Source organism: Microcaecilia unicolor, chromosome 4 (assembly GCF_901765095.1).
Source record: "Microcaecilia unicolor chromosome 4, aMicUni1.1, whole genome shotgun sequence".
Taxonomy (NCBI): domain Eukaryota; kingdom Metazoa; phylum Chordata; class Amphibia; order Gymnophiona; family Siphonopidae; genus Microcaecilia; species Microcaecilia unicolor.
In genome coordinates this window covers 213,204,710-213,227,288 of record NC_044034.1, presented here as the reverse complement: position 1 = coordinate 213,227,288, position 22,579 = coordinate 213,204,710, and positions in this window count along the sequence as shown.

Below are 22,579 nucleotides of genomic sequence, written 5' to 3'. Positions count from 1 at the left end.
GCTGTGATGGAGCTGGGTATGACATTTGAGGCTGGCATACAGGCTGGAAAAAAAAAGTTTTTAATGTTGTTTTTTTTGGGTGGGAGGAGGTTAGTGACCACTGGGTAAGTCAGGGGTGGTCATCCCCGATTTCCTCCGGTGGTTATCTGGTCATTTAGGGCACTTTTTTGGGACTTGTTTGTGGAAAAAAAGGGTCCAAAAAAAAGTGACCCAAATTCGCACTAAAAACGCCTTTCTTTTTTCGATTATCGGCCGAGGACGCCCATCTCTCCTCGGCTGATAAACACACCCCAGTCCCGCCTTCACCACGCCTCCAACATGCCCCCATCAACTTTGGCCATTTCCGCGACAGATTGCAGTTGAAGACGCCCAAAATCGGCTTTTGATTATACCGATTTGGGCGCCCACGAGAGAAAGACACCCATCTCCCGATTTGGGTCGAAATATGGGCATCTTTCTCTTTCGAAAATAAGGTGGATATGTACCTAAGGTGCAAATGGAAGCCTCAAAATGTCCCCCCCCCCCCCCCAAAAAAAAAAAGTCCATCTGCCAAAAATGTCCAAATAGTGATTTTTGAAAAGGCAGAATTTGGACGTCCTGCACAGCAGTTCATCCAAATAGGAAGGGGGTGTGTTATGGGCATGTTTAGGGTGGGACTAGGTAGGGCCCAAATTTAAGACATTTAACAGTAATAATCAAATGGGAAGAAACATCCCAAGTCAAAAAAGAAGGGTGTCCTAAATTAGACATGTTTCAATCACATCCAGGGTATAAGAAGGTGCCCTGATTGGTAGCTGACCACTGGAGGGATAAAGGCATGACCCCTCATGAATCCCCCAGTGGTAGCTATCTCCCTCCCTTTCCCCTAAAATGACACCAGAAAGGGAAAATAGGCTCCCTGACAACACCAGTTATTATGGACATTCCGAACACTGCAAGAATTTAGTCTGAATGGTAGCCTAGTGGTCTGTTGGATTGACTGTAAACCAGGGGACTTGGTTCAACTCCCACTTTAGCGCTCTTATTTTAAAACTGCTGACTGCCTTGGGCTGAATATTGGGGTGGAGGTATTTTATCTAAAAAAAACCTGGTATATGCACTGATCCTTAACTGCACTTAGATGCACCCGTTTTGGAGCATGAGTAACCATGTGTGTGGGAGATTTTGGATAAGCTATTTTTTAATGATAGGTGAAGGGGCATTTTCAAAAGAATGTCCAAGTCAGAATTGTGAGGTCCCACTCATAATGTCCAAAAAAACCCCATCCATCTCACAACTATTTTTGAATAGGAAAAATGTTGGGGTTTCCTATTTGAATTCACTTACTGTCCTTATTTCCACCATCTCTACTGTGAGGTGATGTCACATATCCATCACTCTGTCTGTAAATAGAATATTTATATACTGCCTGCAAACTCCAAAACTATCAGAGTGGAAAATGTCAGGTACAGCAATTTTTCTGTTCCTGGAGGTCTCACAATTTGAGTTTGCACTTCAGGCAATGAATGGTTAAGTGATTTGCCCAAGATCACAAGAAGCCGCAGTGGGATTTGAACTGGGTCCCCCTAGTTAACAGCCTGGTGCTCTATTCCTCCACCCCCATCTACCCCTTTTCATTCTCCTCCTATGACCCCTCATTCATGAGCCTCCTTTCCATTGAAAGATGTCTGTATCCCAGGGATTCTCAATCCAGTCCCCAGGAAACACCAAGCCAGTCAGATTTTCAGGATACCCACAATGAATATGCATGGGATAGATTTACATACATTGGAGGCAGTGTATGCACATTTATCTCATGCATATTCATTGTGTATATCTTGAAAACAAGAATGGACTGGTATGTCCAGAAGACTGGGTTGAGATCTATGGGTCACATGGCACTTAGCACAAGTTAAAGTCCGTTAGCATGTGCTAAGCTTTAGTAAAAGGGTCCCTACGTTTGTATCATTTGAAAATTTGGTCATTTCACTCAGAGGGAATAGGCTTAGGTGTAACCTAAGGAAGTATTATTTCACAGAAAGGGTGATGGAATGGCCTCCTGGTGGAGGTGGTGGAGTATAGGACTGTTCTAGAATTTAAAAAGGCATGGGATAAGCATGTGGGATCGCTTAGGAACAGGTAGAATTAGGGGTTACAGAGGGATGGGCATACTGGATGGGTCATTTGGCCTTTATCTGCCGTCATGTTTCTATGTTTCTATTACCATTTCCAGATCGTTATTATTATATTACAACTTATTATAGTGCATAATAAGTTGCATAATATTACAACTTATTATAGGCAGGTGGATTCAAGAGGTGCACAATACTAAAATAATATATTAAAAGATAGAATACCAAATAAAACAGGACAGGTCAACAATCATTCAAGGTCAAACATACAGAACATCCACTGTGCCACAGGTCACCCCATCACCCAGAGAGTGCCTGCTCATTACACCTTAAAAGCGAACTGAAAAAGAATGAGTCTTAAGTAAAATCTTACATTTGGTAAATGTATCCTATGCATTTATACATTGGGGTTGAGGCCCCACTTTACATAAGTCTCTAGGTAGACAAAGGGATATCCAAGTCTGGACATCCACATGGAGCTTTTTGTAAAATATCTTTAAGGAAGGCCAAGGAAACAACATTGCTTGGGGATTCCACATATGTAAATGCTGGCGCTTACTCCTGTTTAAGTGCTGGTGGTTACAAAACCAAACAACCAAGGGCAGCATTGGAGCCGACTCTGTGGGTGCTGTGGGTGCTTGAGCACCCCCAATATTGAGAAAATTCCTTGTATGTGTCAGGGAGGGGTCATTTCCATTGGGCTTAGCACCCCCAATAATTTTGAAAAGTTGGCTCCTAGAAGGGCAGTCAATGATGAAGCTAAGCTGCAAGACTTGGAGTATGGAGATGTGATAGAGGGGGCAATTGTGTTAACTTCTTGGGCATTTGAAACCACCTCAAAAGTCCAAAACTTTAAGTCCAAATCAGTAATTAGCTTCCACTTAAGCATGCAGATGTTTTAATTTTTTTTTTTTTTTTAGGTAGACATGCATTTCTGTTGCATCATGGGAAATGCACATTTTCTTTTCAGGTCCCCAGAACACAACCCCTTCAATCTGTGTGTGCTTTGGGTGTAGTCATATAAGTAGCATCTGACCATTTAGGGGTCATTTTACAAAGGTGCACTACAGTTTTTAGTGTGCACTAAAAATAAGTATGTGCTAAATGCTAGAGACACCCATAGGCATATGTGGATGTCTCTAGTGTTTAGCATGTGCTAAAAAAGCTAGCATGCCTTTGTAAAAGACCACCATAGACACTTAAGTTGGATTTTTACATGCAAATGGTGATATCTTAAATGTCTCTATCGTATCTTACCTATCCAACCTTCTCTCCAGGTTATACATGCTTAAATACTTAACTCTCTCCCCATATGATTTATGATGCAAGTCTTTGACCATTTTAGTAGCCATCCTTTAAACATTCGGTTTATGTCCTTTTGAAAATGTGGCCTCCAGAATTGTATACAGTACTCCAAATGAGGTCTCACAAGAGAACATAAAAACTGCCATATTGGGTCTGATCAACACCCTTCTTGTTTCCAACAGTGGCCAATCCAGTCACAGGTGCCTGGGAGGCAGGGCTGCCGAGGGGGGGGAGGGGGGAGCGGGGGGGGACAAGGTTCCCCGGGCCTCCACGGGGGACCCGGTGCCGCAGTCCCACTTGTCCGCCCTCAGCTCCATCGACCGCCGCCACCGGGCTGGGCCCCCTCCATTCAAATCACAGCGCCTCACCACCTCGCTCCATGTGAAAGCGCAGCAGCGGCAGTCTGCAGAATGCCTCCCTTCGGGCCTTCCCTCCCTGTGTCCCGCCCTCACGGAAGTTACATCAGATGAGGGCGGGACACAGGGAGGGAAGGCCCAAAGGGAGGCGATCTGCAGACTGCCACTGCTGCGCTTTCACACAGAGCGAAGTGAGGCACTGTGATTTGAATTCAGGGGGCCCGGCCTGGTGGTGGACGGAGGGGGGCGGGTGGAGGGGGGGTGGCCTTGCCCCGGGCCCGGCCCGGCCCAGGCCCAATCTCTCGGCAGCCGTGCTGGGAGGATCTCAGAAAATAGCTATATTCTATGCGGTTTGCTGCCAGGCATAAGCAGTTGCTTTGCCCAAGTCTACCATAATAATGGTTTATAGACTTTTCCTTCTGCAACATTTCCAAATCTTTTTTAAACCCAGCTATTTTAGCTGCTTTTATCGCATCCTCACGCAGTGAATCCCAGAGTTTAATTATGAACTGAATGAAAAAAAGATATATTTTTTATGCTACTTATCAAGTTAATGGCAAGTCCCACAGTCTTCGTGCTTTTTGAAAGAGTAAATAACCAGTTTATATTTACCTGTTCCACAAGACTCATGTTTATCTGGATTTCTATCATATTTCTCCTAAGCCATCTCCTAACCAATCTAAAAAAAACCCTGACCTTTGTAGTCTATCCTTATGGGGTGGTGGGGAAGGGAGGATTGCTCTACCCCTTAATCATTGTGGTTTACTTTTCTATGCTTTTTCCAATTCCTCTACACCTTGTTGGAGATTATGGTGATCAGAACTGGATACAGAGGCATCATGATATTCTCTGTCTTCTTCTCCATTCCTTTCCTACTAATTCCAAGCATTCTATTTGCTTGTTTGCCTGTTGCCATGTACTGAGCAGAGGATTTCAAGGTGTAGTTCATGATGATGAGAAAATCCTTTTCCCAAGTGGTGACCCCTATTGTGGAACTTGGCATTGTGTAGTGGACTTTGATGCTGGGGAACTGGGTTCAATTCCCACTGCAGCTCCTTGTGACTGTGGGCAAGTCACTTAACCCTCCATTGCCCCAGGTACGAAATAAGTACCTGTTTATATGTAAACCGCTTTGAATGTAGTTGCAAAATACCACAGAAAGGCAGTATATCAAGTCTCATTTCCACCTATAGTTTGGATTATTCTTCCCTATACGTATTGTTTTGCCCTTGCTCACAGTGAGAGGGCTAGCTAGCAGGGGGTTACCCGGCAGTAATCATGCAGTGTCATATGCTGTCTAGTTACCGCCGGGTTAGTGAGGGAGCCCGTAAGTGCACCCCCCTCCCACACACACACACCGAAATGGCCACGTGGCAAATGTGAACTTACCGCACAGCCATTTCATTTTTGGTTATTTTCATCTGCTGCAGTAAAAGTGGCCATGGTGTGTGGCAAAAATGGCCACTGCCACTAGCCCAGGGCCCCTTTTATTGCAGCTTATTAAAAGGGCCCCTAACAGAGCACCTAGTTTTATTCATCAAAGAGGTGCCAATTTGGTTTATAGAATGCTAGCATAGTAGGGCAAATGACAGCCTATTTTCTAGGCATGACTACCTAGACAGCCATAGAGCTGATGTAAATGCTCAAGCCTAGATTGCTAAAAATATGCATAAATTAAAGTATTCTATAATTTATGCGCATAATGTGCCATTACATTTAGGTTTATAGAATAGTGTATAGCCAGAATATTGGCATTTATGCATGTATGTGCCGGTATTCTGGTCATTTATGAAAGTTCTTGGCACTAAGGGCTTCTTTTACTAAGCCAAGGTAAAGGGGATGGGACTTGATATACCGCCTTTCTGTGTATACAATCAAAGTGGTTTACATATTATATACAGGTACCTATTTTGCACCTGGGGCAATGGAGGGTTACGTGCAGAAGCAGCCGAAGGCAAGATGCCACCTGAGGCAGGGATGAAATGCCACTGTCCCCCCCCCCCCCCCATCGGGCCATGGTCTGGCATCTTCCCCCTTCCTTCCTCCATCCCTTTCTCTGAGTTTACCTTACACTGCCCTGCCGCCTGCCAAGGGCATAGCTACGTGGGGCCATGTGGGCATGGACCCCACAGATTAAGCCCTGGCCCCCTCTACATTTGACCCCCCCAGCCGCTGCCCCCCACCCCCTGCCCCACCGCCACATCAGGTACCTTGTTTGCTGGCGGGGGTCCCCAACCCCTGCCAGCCGAAGAGTCTTCTTCAGTGCCAGTCGACTCCAGCGCCTTTGTTGTGTGATAATCTGTTTCTGACACCTTACGTCCTGCACGGGGCTACAATCAGGATGTGCACAGTGCAGGGCATCAGGAGTTTGAAACAGATCATCACACAGCGAAGGCGCCAGAGTCGACCGGCACTGAAAAAGACTCTTCGGCTGGCGGGGGTTGAGGACCCCCGCCAGCAAACAAGGTACCTGGCGGTGACGGGGGAAGGTTTTTGTGGCTGTGGTAGCGGGGGAGGTTTTTTTGCGGTTGCAGCAGCGGGGGGGGGGGGGGTCGGTGGCTAAACAGTGCCCCCCCACCTTCGGCTCTGACCCCCCCCCCTCCCGCCGAGGTCTGGCTACGCCCCTGCCGCCAGCACAGGCCTCTTCTCTACTCCACCCTGCCTCTGAGGAAACATGAAGTTACATCAGAAAGTTGTGCCACAGTAAAGAGACCAGCGCTGCTGCTGTGGCCTTTTGGAAAATGGAAAAAGAAAGTAAACTCGAGGAAGGGGGTGGAGGAAGGAAGGGGGAGATGCCGTTCTAGGAAAAGTGAAGCCTGAGGCCCCTGCCACAGTTGACCTAATGATAAGGCCACCACTGGTTAAGTGACTAGAGATTCCTGCACAGCAAATGTGATGAAGCCCATAGGAATTGAATGGGCTTTGTCACATTTACCATGCCAGGAATCACTACTGCGGCTTAGTAAAAGGAGCCCTAAATGTTGGCAATGTCTTTTTAGAATTAGCCCTAAATTTAATCTGCCATTTGGATGCCAATCTTCTAGTCTTACAAGGTCCTCCTGCAATTTCTTCCAATTTGCTTGTGATTTAACAACTTTGATTAAGGGGCCCTTTTACTGAAGCTTAGTACATGGTAACAGACATTACCATGTGCTAAATGGTGCCCATCCTATTTTATATCTATGGGTCATGTGGCACTTAGCACACGTTAAAGTCCATTAGCATGTGCTAAGCTTTAGTAAAAGGGTCCCTATGTTTGTATCATTTGAAAATTTGGTCACCTCACTCATTACCATTCCAGATCATTTATAAATATGCTAAAAATTATAATTATATTACAACTTATTATAGTGCATATATCAGGCAGGTGGATTCAAGAGGTGCACAATACTAAAATAATATATTTAAAGATGGAATGCCAAATAAAACAGGGCAGGTCAACAATCATTCAAGGTCAAACATACAGACCATCCACTGTGCCATAGGTCACCCCATCACCCAGAGAGTGCCTGCTCATTACACTTTAAAGGCGAACTGAAAAAAATGAGTTTTAAGTAAAATCTTACATTTGGTAAAAGACCAATATGGTAAAAAGACCAATATGGCTCCCTAGGGTTATCTACTTCCAACTTTCTCCACTCAGAAAATTGACCTTTACAGAGGCACTGTTACTTTCTGTTTCCTGCCATTCCTCTCCCTATGCATCCAAGCACCAGGATGGTGCATTTAGGTGCATTTGTTAATGCACATTCAGTTCACTGAGTGGAGTGGAGGATAGTGCAGTGGACTTTGATCCAGGGGAATTGCTTTTGATTCCCACTGTAGCTCCTTGTCACTCTGGGCAAGTCATTTAACCCTCCATTGCCCCAGGTACAAACAAGTACCTACATATACTATGTAAACCACTTTGAATGTAGTTGCAAAAACCACAGAAAGGTAGTATATCAAGTTCCATTCTCCCCTCCCTTTAAAAATTCAGTGCATGCTAAAACTACAGTGGAGCTGTTTACTCACAGGGTGAGAATCACAGAATGTTAAATGAACCCTAGCAGGAGACAGAACAATATGTAATCTCCAAAGTTACATTAAAGATTCACCTAAAACAAGCACCTTTTCGATAAGTAGTTGAGATAAAATGTCTTCTGTTATTATTTGACTATTTACTGTGCTAATCACATATTGCTGTCATTTGTAAACAAAACATAATGTCAGTCTCTGCCATTTCTTGTTAGATACTTTAGAGGGTCTTTTACTAAGCTGTGGTAGCATTTGTAGCTTGCAGTATAAATCAGCTGGCGGTAAACACCAAGATGCTCATACAAATATAATGGGCATCTAAGCTTTTACTGCCAGCTGATTTCTACCGCAAGCTAAAAATACTACCGCGGCTTAGTAAAAGATCCCTTTAGTTTTTCTTATGAAGGTGACTATTCCATGTTCATGAATAACCTGAATGGGTTCAGCTTAATGTTATTCCATCCACCTGATCACTTCTTCCATATAAGGCTAGATTCTATATATGGCATCAAAAATATCAGCGCCAAAAAAGTGCTATTTTATAAGCCGTGCATAAAGTTAAGTGTGGTTTATAGAATAGCACTTATGTCCAGAAATTGTGCCTAACTTTAGGCTTGGCCATTTGTACGAACTGAAATGTGGTGCAAACGTACAAGCCTACATTAGGAGCAAATCCCCATTATTCTACAACAACACACGTTAATTTTAGGAACACCCCCATTTGCCCATGACCCTCCCGTTTCCACGACCCCTTTTTCAGATTGAACATAAATATTACACACAGATCCTGAGCCTAAATTTACACACGTACATGCCAATTAAATCTAATTAGTGGCAGTAATTGCTGCTAAAAAGCCAATTATTGGAGTTAATTAGCTCATTGTTCAATTAAATGCCCAAGTTTAGAGCGTCATTCAGCCAGCATCATTTCTGTCAGGAATTCTATAGTTTGAACCCAGGTCTAGTAGACTGCAGGTGAGCCGCAGCATCTGCACACCCTTTATCCAGCCTCTTGAGCCTTTAAGTGGAGGTGGTAAAATTAGGTCCCTACTTCCAGAGTAGCACAATAGTCTTTAAAAAGACTGTTGTTAAGGGTAGACCATATGGCGATTTCCTTTTTTAAAAGAAAAAAAGCCTTTTACCGGCAGTGTGTGGAAATTGAAGCATATTCTATAACAATGCACATAACACAGGGCCTGCACTGGTGTCGGCGTGTGTTTTTGATGCACACCGAGGCCCCCTTTTACCACAGCGGGTAAAAGGTAGGTCTTTCTTTTTTTTAAGAAATGACCATGCGGTAAGTGAAGTACTTGCCGCGTGGCCATTTCAGGGCGAAGCCCTTACCGCCAGATATGACGGCACATTGCGGGTGGGAACTACCACTGGGCTGCTGTAGTAGCCCGGCGGTACTTCCTTTGTAGAGAGCGGTAAGCCCGCATTGGGCTTACCGTCGCTTTGTAAAAGGGTTCCTTAATTAGTTAATAAGCTAATCAGCACTGATAATTGCATGTTAACAAATTATCAGCCCTAATTGGCATTAATTGGAATTTACATGCACTACTGTCTAAGTGTATTCTGTAATATACTGCGCCTAATTTCTAAGTCGCATAGTTGAAAAGTAGGCATGGTTATGGGTATGGAATGGATGGGTCATGGGCATTTCTAAAATCTATGCGCGTTGAAGGCAGGGGCGTAGCCAGACTTCGGCGGGAGGGGGATCCAGAGCCCAAGGTGAAGGGGCACATTTTAGCCCCCCCGGTGCTGCCGACCCCCCCAGCCATTATTGACCCACCGCCGCCGCCACCACCAACTTTGACGACCCCCCTCCCGCCGCCAACCCTCCCCCACTGTCGCCTACCTTTGCTGGTGGGGGGACCCCAATCCCCGCCAGCCGAGGAGGTCCTCTTCTTCCCGTGAAGGCTTCGTTCTGTTTCTGTACATTGTACGTGCAGGACGTCAGACTCACAGAAACAGAACGAAGCCTGGCTGATCTGCAAGGCTTCGTTCTGTTTCTGTGAGTCTGACGTCCTGCACAATTTCGGGAATAACATGTATAGAATGTTTGTACATTTGGGAGGCTGCCAGGTGCCCTTGACCTGGATTGGCCACTGTCGGGGACAGGATGCTGGGCTTGATGGGCCTTTGGTCTTTTCCCAGTATGGTATTACTTATGTACTTAGTAAAAGGGACCCTCAGACTGATAGCTTAACATGAAAGTTTTAAAGTGTGTTCTGGAGATTTTCCTTCATTCCCTTGATAAAACATTGGTTGTACTGAAGAGCTAGTCTCCTTTTTGAAAAATATTGCATTATGAACTATGTACAAAATCTCATTTTGAAGCTTGGATAGAAAATATAAGAAAATAGCAGACACTGGTAACATTTATGTTCTTTCAATATACTTTTTATTGATATTTTTAAAGGTTATACAAACAGGAAGAGCTGGTAAAAAGTCCTGTCAGATTACGGTTTAGTTCAAAAGTCAGATTTCAAATAGCATATTCAGGCATGTGAGGCACGAAGAAGGTAAACAGTTTTCTTAACATCTTCAAAATTATTTGCAATACATTATGCAGTTGACAAAGTACTTTGATAGCCCATTTTTATTATGGAGTAATGTAAAAAGGTATTGATTCACCCATGGTATCAGATTTACTTTTTCACAGTGATACACTTGAAAATGGATTCCACATTTCGCAAAAGTAGGAGCATTTATTTGATAAATATCCTTGTTTACTCAGGTAAAGGTGAAAGGCAGAGAATTTGCTTTACATACAGATACAAGGGAAAGGGAAATGGGACTTGATATACCGCCTTTCTGAGGTTTTTGCAACTACATTCAAAGTGGTTTACATATATTCAGGTACTTATTTTGTACCAGGGGCAATGGAGGGTTAAGTGACTTGCCCAGAGTCACAAGGAGCTGCAGTGGGAATCGCTAGAACTCTTGCACAAATTCTAAGGTTCATTGTCTAAGGTTTATTGTTTAGGACATTATTTAGAAATATATCATTATGTAAATAGTGGCACTGTGACATGTAGGTCACATTCATGTAACATAGTAAAAGACGGTAGATAAAAATCTGTACAGTCCATCCAGTTTGCCCAACAAGATAAACTCATTGTATGAGCTACTTTATATGTATACCTGACTTTGATTTGTCCTTGCCATTTTCAGGGCACAGAGTGTAGAAGTCTGTCCAGCACTAGCTTTGCTTCCCAATTACCAGTGTTGCCACCCAATCTCCGCTAAGCTTCTGTGGATCCATTCCTTCCAAACAGGATTCCTTTTTGTTTATCCCACGCATTTTTGAATTGCATTGCTGTTTTCATCTCCACTACCTCCCGCGGGTAAATGCTGATTTCAGAATGCTCCTATTTACACATGGAAATTCACACCAAGCAGAGATTTCTGGAGGCGTGGTTTGGCTACACGTGTATTTTCTATTTTACAAAGGAAACACATATGTGCTCAAAAGTACACATAGAGGCCCTTTTACTAAAGGACATAAAACCCTTAACATGCAGTTAACAAGTGAAAACAGGTAATCACTTAAACTGAAAGTATTTTGTGGTATTTTGACTGCTCTTGTCCATTAATCTGCACATTTCTGATTAAAAAAAACATTTTGGGAAGGGGCATGTCATAAGCAGAGAGTGGGCATATATGCGTTAACCAGCTACCGTGTAATACTTAATGTGTGCTAACTGGTTAACACAGAGGAGGAGGTGAGTGCTCCCGTGTTAACTCTATGCAGGTACCACACACACCAATGACAACATTGGTACACAACCTGCAATGAAATACATCTAAAAATTTCCCCAAAGGTCCATGGGTGTAGTTTGGGAGAGCAAGGGGGGCAGTGCCCCCCCCCCCCAAACGAGCTGAGCTGCCACACCATCCTCCAATCCTCCGAGCTGCCGGCAGCCTCTCCGAGAAAGCAGCATGTAGGCTGCTTTAGACCTGCCCCCAGAAGCCTTTCTTTCTTCTTCAACTTCCTGTTCCCACATAGGCGGGAAGCTGTAGGAGAGAGAAGGGCTTCCAGGGTAGGTCTAAGGCAGTGTGTGTGCTGTTTTCGCTGAGGCTGCTGGCAGCTCGGGAGATTGGAAGACTGGGGAGACAATACAGGGCGCTACTGGAAGACTCTAGTGCTGTGGTGGCGGTGGCGGAGGCGGAGGCGGTGGCGGTGGGGAGGGGGGCTTGAAGAAGATTGAGAGAGACAGGGGTGGGCCTGGGAGGGAAGGGTAAAAAAAATGAGACCGTGGGGGGGGGGGGTGAGTAAGAGAGAAAGATGGAGAAGGAGCAGAAGATGGATGGGATGAGGGGGGGAGGGAGAGGGAGCAGAAGTTGAATGGAAGGGGTGTGAGGGCAAGAGAGGGAGCAGAAGATGGATGGAACTAGGGGAGTGGGTGGGAGGGAGAAGGAGCAGAAGATGGATGGGACTAGGGGTGAGGGGGGAAGGGGAACAGAGAAGAAGATGAGTGAGACTTGGTGGGGGAGGGAGAGGGAGCAGAAGATGGATGGGACTAAGGGTGTGGGGGGAAGGGGAACAAAGTAATAGATGAGTGGGACTTGGTGATTGAATGGGAAAGGAAGACAACAAAAGGAGAGATAAGGAATGGAAAAGCCAACCTGGAAAAGAATTTAGAAGACTGACACATGGAAAGTGGAAGAGAGTGGGACCAGCCCAATCAGAAAAATGAAAGTGCTCAGACAACAAAGTTAGAAAAGAAAAAAATTATTTTTATTTAATATTTTTTAAAGATTGAGATGTGCCTGCTTTGTGAAATGTAAATTTAGTTTTTTTACCTTTTTTTTTAGTTTTGTATTTTGCAAAGTACAGGAGAAAAAAATCAATTATGTTTCTCTCTTACCAGTATTGCCCTGCTTGTAGAGTCTGGCTTTCTTAGGTGGAGGGGAGGGAGGTCTCCTTTTAAGTTTTTGACAGAATGTTTTTTTGTGGTCCTCTCTCTCTCTCTCTCTCTCTCTATATATATATATATACAGTGCATCTTTTCTAGCAAAAAAGGTGCCGGTACTCAAATGCTAGGCCACCCATCAAGGGTGGGGTAATCACTGAGGGATCCACCCCACAATAGCCAGGCCCCCTGCAACCAGTCACAGAACCTATAACAAAGCAGAATTGGTGTGTAGAGCCTGAGCTCCAAAACTTGGGGTCCTTGGGTCAATTTTAGCAGACAATGGAAAAGGTTCCAGTACTCAGTACCCCCAAGTACTCCCACAAAAAAAGCCCTATATATATATATATATAATGAATATGTCTAAGATGTATGTATGCAAATGAATATGCTAATGTGCCACACCCCACCCTTTGCCCCCCTCCCCAATTGAAACTGTCAAACTAGGCCCATGCAAAGGTCCTAGTTTTCAGCATGGTAAAATCCTGCGTTATCATGCGCTAGCACATTTTAATAAAAGAGACTGATAGGTTTGCTCATTTCAGCCAGGGTTTTACATGAAAGATTAAGAGAGTCATTCTCATTAATCCAATATACTTTATTTCCACCTCCAAATTTGGTCTCACAACTTAATTTCTGACACTTACAAGTGTAGGGTTTAAAATGGGGCAGCTACACATGCAAGTAGGGCCACTTACAGGTGGAAGTTGTGAAACACAGAAAAATGTAGGCAGATAAAGCAGAGAATAAACTACTGTTTTGTCTAATTGATGCTCAGAATCACAAGGTTTTTTACCATCTACGATTCATTGAGACCTCTGATGCAGACACATTAGCCGAAACATGGTGCCGTGTTGAGTCCTTTTATGAAAGAAACTTGTGTTTATATATCTCCATCATCCACGTGTTTTCTTCTGGAAGTGTCCTGTTGACTACACTACTCTGCCCCTTCAGCATCTACTCTCGGTAGTGTTCTACGTTCCTCCACTTTGTGGTAGACATTTGGCAGATAAAGTAGGCTATCAGGCTTATTTTTGAAAGTGATCGCCGGCCATTTCCCGACATAAATCGGGAGATGGCCGGCGATCTCTCAAAAGCGGCGAAATCGGTATAATCGAAAGTGGCGTTTTTGACAGCATCGCCGCTTTCCCGTCGCCTCACCAGTGAAAGTTCAAGGGGGCGTGTTGGTGGCTTATCGGAGGCGGGGACGGGCATGGGTGTGGCTACCAGATGGCCGGCTTTCGTGGATAATGGAACAAAAAAAAGCGGAGTTAAGCAGTATTTCGCCGGGTTTACTTGGTCCTTTTATTTTCACGACCAAGCCTCAAAAAGGTGCCCCAGCTGACCAGCTGACCACCGGAGGGAATGGGGGATGACCTCCCCGTAGTCCCCCAGTGGTCACCAACCCCCTCTCACACTAAAAAAATAAAAACCTTTTTTTACCAGCCTGTATGCCAGCCTCAAATGTCATACCCAGCTCCCTGACAGCAGTATGCAAGTCCCTGGAGCAGTTTTTAATGGGTGCAGTGCACTTCAGGCAGGCAGACCCAGGCCCATCCCCCCCTACCTGTTACACTTGTGGTGCTAAGTGTTGAGCCCTCCAACCCCCCCAAAACCCACTGTACCCACATGTAGGCACCCTCTTCACCCATAAGGGCTATGGTAATGGTGTGGGGAGTGGGTTTGGGGGGGCTCAGCACCCAAGGGAAGGGAGCTATGCACCTGGGAGGTTTTTTTGTATTTTTGTAAATTTTTAGAAGTGCCCCCTAGGGTGCCCGGTTGGTGTCCTGGCATGTCAGGGGTACCAGTGCACTACAAATGCTGGCTCCTCCCACGACCAAATGCCTTGGATTTCGCCGGGTTTGAGATGGCCAGCAGTTTTTTCCATTATCGCTGAAAAACAAAACCGGCGATCTGAAACCCGGCGAACTCTGGCATTTGGCCAGGCTAAACAGTATTATCGAATGGCTGGCCATCTTTTTCGATATTACGGTTCCGGCCAGATGTAGTGCCGCCGCCAAAATACATCGCTGGTGAACTATTTGGCCGGCGACGTTCGATTATGCCCCTCCATATAGCCTTTCCAGTCTACCCATCCATACCATCTAGTCTCCCTGTCACTCCCTTAGAGATCCTATATCCTTCCTCATGTTAGCCATACCATTGGGGCGTCTGTCAGATTTTGATATCATCCGCAAAGTGGCAAACCTTACCAGACAGTCCTTCAGCAATATCGTTTACAGAAATGTTAAAACCGGTCCAAGAACCAAACTTTGTGGCACACCACTGGTAACATCCTCTTCCTCAGAATGACCTCCGTTTAACACTACCCTCTGTCGCCTTCCACTCAACCAGTTCCCAACCCAGTCAGTCACTTTAGGGCCCGTACTGAGGGCACTCAGTTTATTTATGAGTTATCTATGTGGAACCGTGTCAAAGGCTTTGCTAAAATCTAGATACACCACATCTAGTGCTCTCCCTCTGGGATATAAATGTCACAAATAAATAAATAAATAATAGATTTGTTTGACAAGACCTGCTTCTATTTAAACCACGTTGCCTTCAGGTCCTGTAATCCACTGAATTCCAAAAACTTTTGTATTCTCTGTTTTAAAAGTGTTTCCATTAATTTACTTACCACAGAAGTCAGACTTATTGGCCTGTTGTTCCAACCTCTTCCTTACTTCTGCCTTTGTGGAGAGGGATCACATCTACATCCTGCCAGTGGAAGGAGCTGTTTCACTATCACATTTTCAATAGTGAGGGGCAAGCTCTGTAGGACTCCAGGGAACCTGCCTGTCCCTAGTGATTAAAAGCACAATATTGAAGCATCACCACGTACTGCCAGCAATGCAACTGGAGGACTACTGCTCAGCTTAGAAGGAACAGTGATCACATCTGCCCTTCTCCAGTCCTCCGACTTTAGGCTACTCTTCCACTTCCACATATAAGTAGTGCTGATGGAGGTTGTTGATGCTGGGTGGGGGGAGGTTGTGGCTGTGAGTGGAATTCAGTGGCCGTTACACATGCCCTTCCAGCAGGTACTGATGCATGCCTCGGGGCAGGTGTAAATGCCAATATTTATCTTTTGTGACAGCGACAGGTATTCCCTTTATGACCCAGGGAATGCAGGTTGCTGTTGTTAGCCCACCCTCACCACATCCCCTTGCCATTTAGACACAGTATGGATCCCTATATGTAAATGGAAGCTTTCTAAAATATCCTTTACGCCGACCTGTCTGACCATCTACACTGATAGAAGTTGCCATTTACACATGGGGAACTTTCTACAATAACAGCCTTAGTGAATTTAGCCTTCTATACTGAATCAAAGCCACAGAATGAAAGGAAGCTTCTTCCCCTCTCCCTCCCTCCTATAACCACAGTTATAGCTTTTCTGGGCTGGCCTGAGGGAAGGAAAGGCTGCATCCTGATGTAACAGAGCCAAGGTGCATATTACCCCTAACATACAACCACTGCATTCATTTCCTGCTCAGCAAGGGTGAAATGTGTTTTTGTTAGAAAAGAAGCAGGGATATAGCGATTCATTTTAATGGTAGGATTCTTAACTGAACCCTTCTGATGACTTAAAAAACAAAATCTATTTTTTATCATGTGAGAAGCGCACGCCAATGCCAAAATTACAACGGGACACCTGAGCATACCCCGCTGTAAGACATTTTAAGCTATGGTCTGTACACATTAGTGCATACTGCATCTTAGTAAAAGTACCCCAAAGACTTCTTAAAGAGTAATTGGAATAAATGTTTTTTTTTATACTGCTATATCTACAAAATTCAGTGAGTTTCAGCTCTTAATTGCTGCCCTATTTGCATTGGCCACTGATCCTGTTCACTGTAGCTATTAAAGTTTGGATTTCACTAAAGGTAGCAAGACCTGAGTCTGCAGGAAGTGAAATGAAAGAAGCAGTACAAAATGCTTTGCTCCATGGATCTTGTCGGGTGATTGTGACCTGGATTGGCCACTGTCGGAGACAGGGTGCTGGGCTAGATGGACCTTTGGTCTGTCCCAGTGTGGCGATGCTTATGTCTTATGACTAATTACTGCCTAGGAAAAGCTAATTAAAGTTCATTCACTCACCTCCTCCCTTACCCATACTCCACCCTCTCACTTGCTCATTCATGCATACCTTCACCTTCCCACTTATATATATATTCACCTATGGCAGTGCTTCTCAAGCCTCTCTTGGAAGCACACCTAGCCAGTTGGGTTTTCAGGATGACCACAATGAATATGAATGTGATAAATGTGCTTACATTGAAGACCTGTTAATAGGGGTGCCTCCAGGATACAGTTGAGAGGCCCTAATCTATAGATACTCATCCCTTCATCACAATCCTTTACTCCACCTCCTCACTCCCTTATTCTCCTGCTCTCCTCCCTCCATCCCTGTACTTCATGCTATTCCCTTTTTCAACTGCCACACCTTCACAGAAAAAATATTAAACACAAAGCTCTAATCCACAATGCAGATTTTTACCAGGTTACCCATATGCAGAGTGAAGAAACAAAAGTTCTAAGGACTAGAAGCTTAATTTCATCTGTCTCTTTGTACTTAGCTTCATAGGTCTGTACTAGCACAGATTGTAAGAGTATGAATGTTCCCAATCTAAGATTACAGATGTAGTTTAGCTTTATAAATAGACAGCTTCAAAGAAAAGAATTTATTGGTTTCACTCTTTCCCTGGCTTTTCTTGTATTTTTTGTGCTGTTTCTGTGCTAATGACTCCTAAGTGACTCAAATGTACAGATTTGTTTTGCTTTATCTTTATTGAATATTTTCAAATCAAATCAAAATACAGAATTTGAATGGCAAAGTGATAACAAAAGAAAGTCTTAAAAAGGCAAACTAGTACATATACAAATAAAATATATAATTGCCCACTAAGAACTGAAATTAATAGAAAAGGATCCAAAGGAAAAAAGGAGATTTATAAAGGTATATTTAAATCATAATTCCTGAAAAATCCTGGTTCCCTCCACCTTTCAAACAAATGTACATATTTGATTCAACTTGAAAAGGTACCCAGCAATACCCCTGTGGCACAAAAACACCAATAAACACTATTATTTTGTACCCTTTTTTCCATCCAGCATCTTCTTTCCCCATTTCTTCCCCCTCCCCAGTCAGTCTCTCTTTCTTCCTCTTCCTCCCCCCCCCCCCCCACACAAGCTGCTCTAGTATCTATCTCTCTTCCCTGTCCCCTTTCCGTGCAGCACATCTTACCTCTTCCTGTCTCTCTGTCCCTCCTTCCCCTCTCCCCTATCCTGGTCCAGCAGAGCAGAACTTCTCTGTCCGTCCCTCTGACCCTCAGGTCCATCATTTCTCCTCTTTCTTCCCCGCCCCCTCCCCTTCAGTTCACTAGTGCTCTAACTACCTTGATCGCTGCCAGTAGAGGCACTGTGGTGATAGAAAGGAGCTACCATAGGGCTTTGATCTTCCCTGTGATGCATCCTGCCTCCTCTGATGGAACTTCCTGTTCCACAGGACGTGTCATAGGGAAGATCGAGGCCCTAAGGCAGCTCCTTTCAATTGCTGTGGTGCCTCTACTGGCAGTGATCCAGGTAGTTAGTAGCACCAGTGATGATGGGCCTGCAGGCCAGAGGGAAGGAGAGAGAGGTGCTGCTCTAATGGAGCAGGAAAGAGGAGAGAGGAAGGAGGAACAGACAGGAAGAGGTAAGAGTGAGCTGTGGGGAGCAGGAGGGAGGGAGGGAGAGCTGCTGGCAGCAGGACATTGCATGGACTGAGAATCGGGAGGGGGGGGTCCTCTTGTGAAGTGTTACATTTGCCATTGGGTAGGCTTAGCCTCCCCAAGCATCTTATACGGGGTGCCTATGGCTCCCTTTATCTTAGACCAGGCAGGTCAGACAGCACCCAAGTCGTGGGCCATGCTTCCTACTCTTTCAGGGTCTCAGCACTTACCAGCTCCATTACTCCCCAGCATCCAATCCTTCTCCAGATAAGGACTATATAAGCCAGCAGCTGCTTCACTCTGTCTGTCTCTCTCTCTCTTCTGAGAATCAGGATCTGATCCCCCAATGATATATTCATCCTCTTCTCTCTGGCCCTCTATGCCTCAGGGAACAGCTGTGGACCAGATTGGCAACCACTGATCAGTTAAGGTTCTTTGGGACCAGGCATCTCTCCTTTCAGAAAACTACAGAGGACTGTGTGATGATAATCAGTCTCTGGTATAAGTACAGTATGTATAATGGTATAGGTACAGACTGGTTTGGACATGGACGCTCTCTGAGGAGTGAACTGTATAGTGTCTGGTATAGGTACACTGTGGGACATGAACACTCTCTGGGGAATGAACTATATAGTGGCCTGCTAGCCTAATAGTTAGTGTAGCAATCTTTGATCCAGGTGATGTGGGTTTGATTCCCACTACAGCTCTGTATGATGTGGCCCAAGTCACTTATGTTGATTTGTGTTTTCCTGGGTTATGTCCCGGCTTCTTATTTGCCACTTAGAACTGCAAGCGGCATATAAGACTGTATGTTATGTTATGTTATGTTATGTTATAGTCTCTGGTACAGTATGTAGACATTGATGATCTCTGAACTGTATGATGGTAACCAGTTTCTGGTAATAGGGATTGTGAATTTGGTCATCTCTGAGGAGGGTAGGGCATTAGGATAATCACTGAACTGTCTTTGACATTTCTCATTGTGTTTCTTTTCATTTTCTAAATGAAACCAAACTAAAATGCACATAATCTCTTTTTTTTTTCTCTTTCATTTCTTCTGGCAGACAGGTCACCATCCCAAATAACACCCCCCCCCCCCCCCATTTCAAAACATTAAGAGAAGCCCCCTGGCATCTCTCACTCCTTCAAATGGGGCAGGAGTGATCCCCAGTTGCCCCTGCCTTGCCAGCATCATCCTTCAAAATGGGGCTGACCAATTGGCAGGTGCCTTATTTGGATCCAGGGGTGAGATAAGAGGCAGAGGAGGAGGATGCAAGGAAAGGAAAGACACAATAAAGGCCTTGGGCAGAGGGTTTCTCTTAAAGTTTTCAATTGTGGGGCTACCAGCCAGATTTGTGTATGTGTGTGTGTTTTTTTAACAGGTCCAAGCACTAAAACATGACAAAATCAATAATGCTGATTCATGGAAGGAAATAAATACCTTCATATCCCAATAACAGTCTCTGGGATGAGGCATTGAGGTATGGATATAGTTAATCTTTGAATATTAATATAGAAAGTATCTGGAGCTGTAATGCATTTAGGCACTTCTCGTCTTACACAGCTTTCATACCTCTTATATACTTGTAATGTCCCAGAAACATAAGTTGCATTGTAACCTAGAACATAGTTCACACACAAACAAATCACTACAGCTAATTGGTAAATTGCTGGCCTATTTCTATTCCTTCTTCTGTTTGCCTGCCCTTCTTTCTTTCTTTCTTTCTTTCTTTCTTTCTTTCTTTCTTTCTTTCTTTCTTTCTTTCTTTCTATCTCTTCTATACCGCTCAATCCAGCAGTTCTTGGCAGTTTACACTTTCACGTACACAATGTACAACATACCAACATAAAAGCATTCTAAAAACTTTTAAAAAAATTTAACTTCTAATAATTATTCCTTTCCCTCCATTCTTCTTATATTATTTCACTTCCTATCTTTCCTTGCATCTTGTTGCATTTATGAACTTAGGCAAGTTTTGCTGAACAATAGTGCCTATTGGCAAGGGTCGATCTGTCTGTCTGTCTGTCCACCCATCCATATATGCATAAGTTCATTTGCACTATGCAGAGCAGGAAAATGAAGAGAGCAGCCAGTGTCACAGGGAGCCAAAACCTGTGGCACAAGAAGATGTAGCCTGAGGTTGCAGGAAAAGTGAAAGTATGTGTACTTCAGGGAGCCCAAACCCCATGGCTCTGGAGGAGGTGACTTTCCATGGCTCCAGCAAGGTGCAGACTGCTGAAGTGTACTGTGGGGAGCTCACTGGAGCACCAGAGGAAGCAGTCTGCAACAGCTTCAGCCATGGCAAAGACTGTAGCACTGGAGGAGGCAGCCTGCCATGGTAGAGGCTGCTGAAGTGTACTGCAAGGAGGAGCCCTCTGGCAGTGGAGGAGGAGCCAGCTACTGCTATAGCCTCCATGAAGAAGGAAGCTGGACTGTGAAAACAAATTAAAAGGATCTTGGGGAAAAGGGAAGAAAAAGAGAGGGGGGTGGTGAAGAGGAGGAGTATGAGAAGGGAGGGGAATGAGGAAGAGGATGGTGAAGGCTACATGGAGAAAGGGGGAAGAGTGCAAAAGGGAGACTATGAGGCAGAAGGAGGTGGAGGAAAAGAGTGGGCATTGCTCCTGCCCTTTCCCCCCTAAACTATCACAGACCAGAAAGTTAGGCCCAGCGAGGCCTACGGGGTGGGGTGGGGTGGGGTGGGGTGGAGGGCTCGGGGCAACTTAAATGTTCTTCAGGGGGGTTGGTAAGATTGAAAGTGGGTTGCAACAGAAACACATTTGCTGCTACCCAGAGGATTACCGGGCACCACACGATATTCAGATCAGTGCCTAGTTAACCTCACCGCAAATAAAGAGTTGCTGTACGGCAACCCAGAACTACTGCCGGCCCAATGCGACCACCGGTGGTAGTTCTGCCTCCAGCGCACTCCATTTCCAGCGCTGCTGTAGCTATAAATGTTCCCCCCCCCCCCCCCCTCGCCTGGCAATGCGGTAAGTGCAAGCTTAGCACATGGCCATGTGTTTTTTCAGGCTTTTTACCCGCTGCGGTAAAAGGGCCCTGGTGCACGGCAAAAACTGCCACTATTGCAGGGTCCTTTTTACCACACCTTCCTAAAAGGGCCCCATAGTAAAGACAGCCTTTTTGTTGTCTTAACTTTGTGCGGTTAACTAGCCAGTTAGTGGACTGAATATAAGCAGTAACCAGCTAGGCCGCCGCTCTGCCCTAACTCTGCTCTTCCTCCGCTGGGTCTCTGTATTGGGACCTGGCTCCTCCTGGGATTTCTCCCGGGGCCTCACTTCTCTTACTCCGTTCTAAGGCTTCTAACTTCCTCCATTCTGAAGCCACTCCCTCCTGGCAAGAAGCCTCACTTTCCCATAATACACTGGATCCTGCCATAGTAGTTCTGCAGTTCAGCCAGGGATACAGCAGGCCCAATGTCCCCTGCTGCCGGATGGCTGAACTACCACTCCCTACAGGGAATAGCACAAGGGACACCTGCACCACATCCCTCCTTATTCTTTCCTTTCCTTCCCTTTATTTCTTCTCTTTCTTCACTCCATTCTTCCTCTCTTTCCATATTTTCTCTTCCTTTTTTTCGTCCCCATTCTTTCACTTTCTTTCTTCTTCCCCTTTTGTCTCCCCCTTAAGTTCCTCAGTTCTTTATCTCTCCAACCCTCCTTGTTGACTCTTTCTTTTACTTTCCCTTCCCTGTTCTTCTGCTTTTCACTTTTCTCCCCCTCATCTCTCTCTCTCTCTCTCTCTCTCTGTGTTCAGTTCTTCTTTCTGTGCTCCCAGTTAATTACAGTTTGGCACATAAAGCAATTATGGTACAGTTTTATCCATTCTGCTGTACGCAACTTAATTTATTCCCAATCACCAAAAGCCACAATAGCATTTTAATAACCCATAATGATAGCTCATGACCTCTTCCTCAGCACTGTTGGTAGCCTCCCTAGCACCCAAACAGCAAAAGCAAAATATAATTGCAAGTCATATTCCATATTAAAAAGGAAATACTGTCATGTATTTTTCAAAGGCTCAAAAAACCTTGTGTTGGTTTAACTTATTTTTGTATATTTGGTTTTGTAGTAAAAATGCTTTCGAGTTATTTTCTGTAGCAAATTCTGCAGCAATGAAACAAATTCCTTTCTGACTA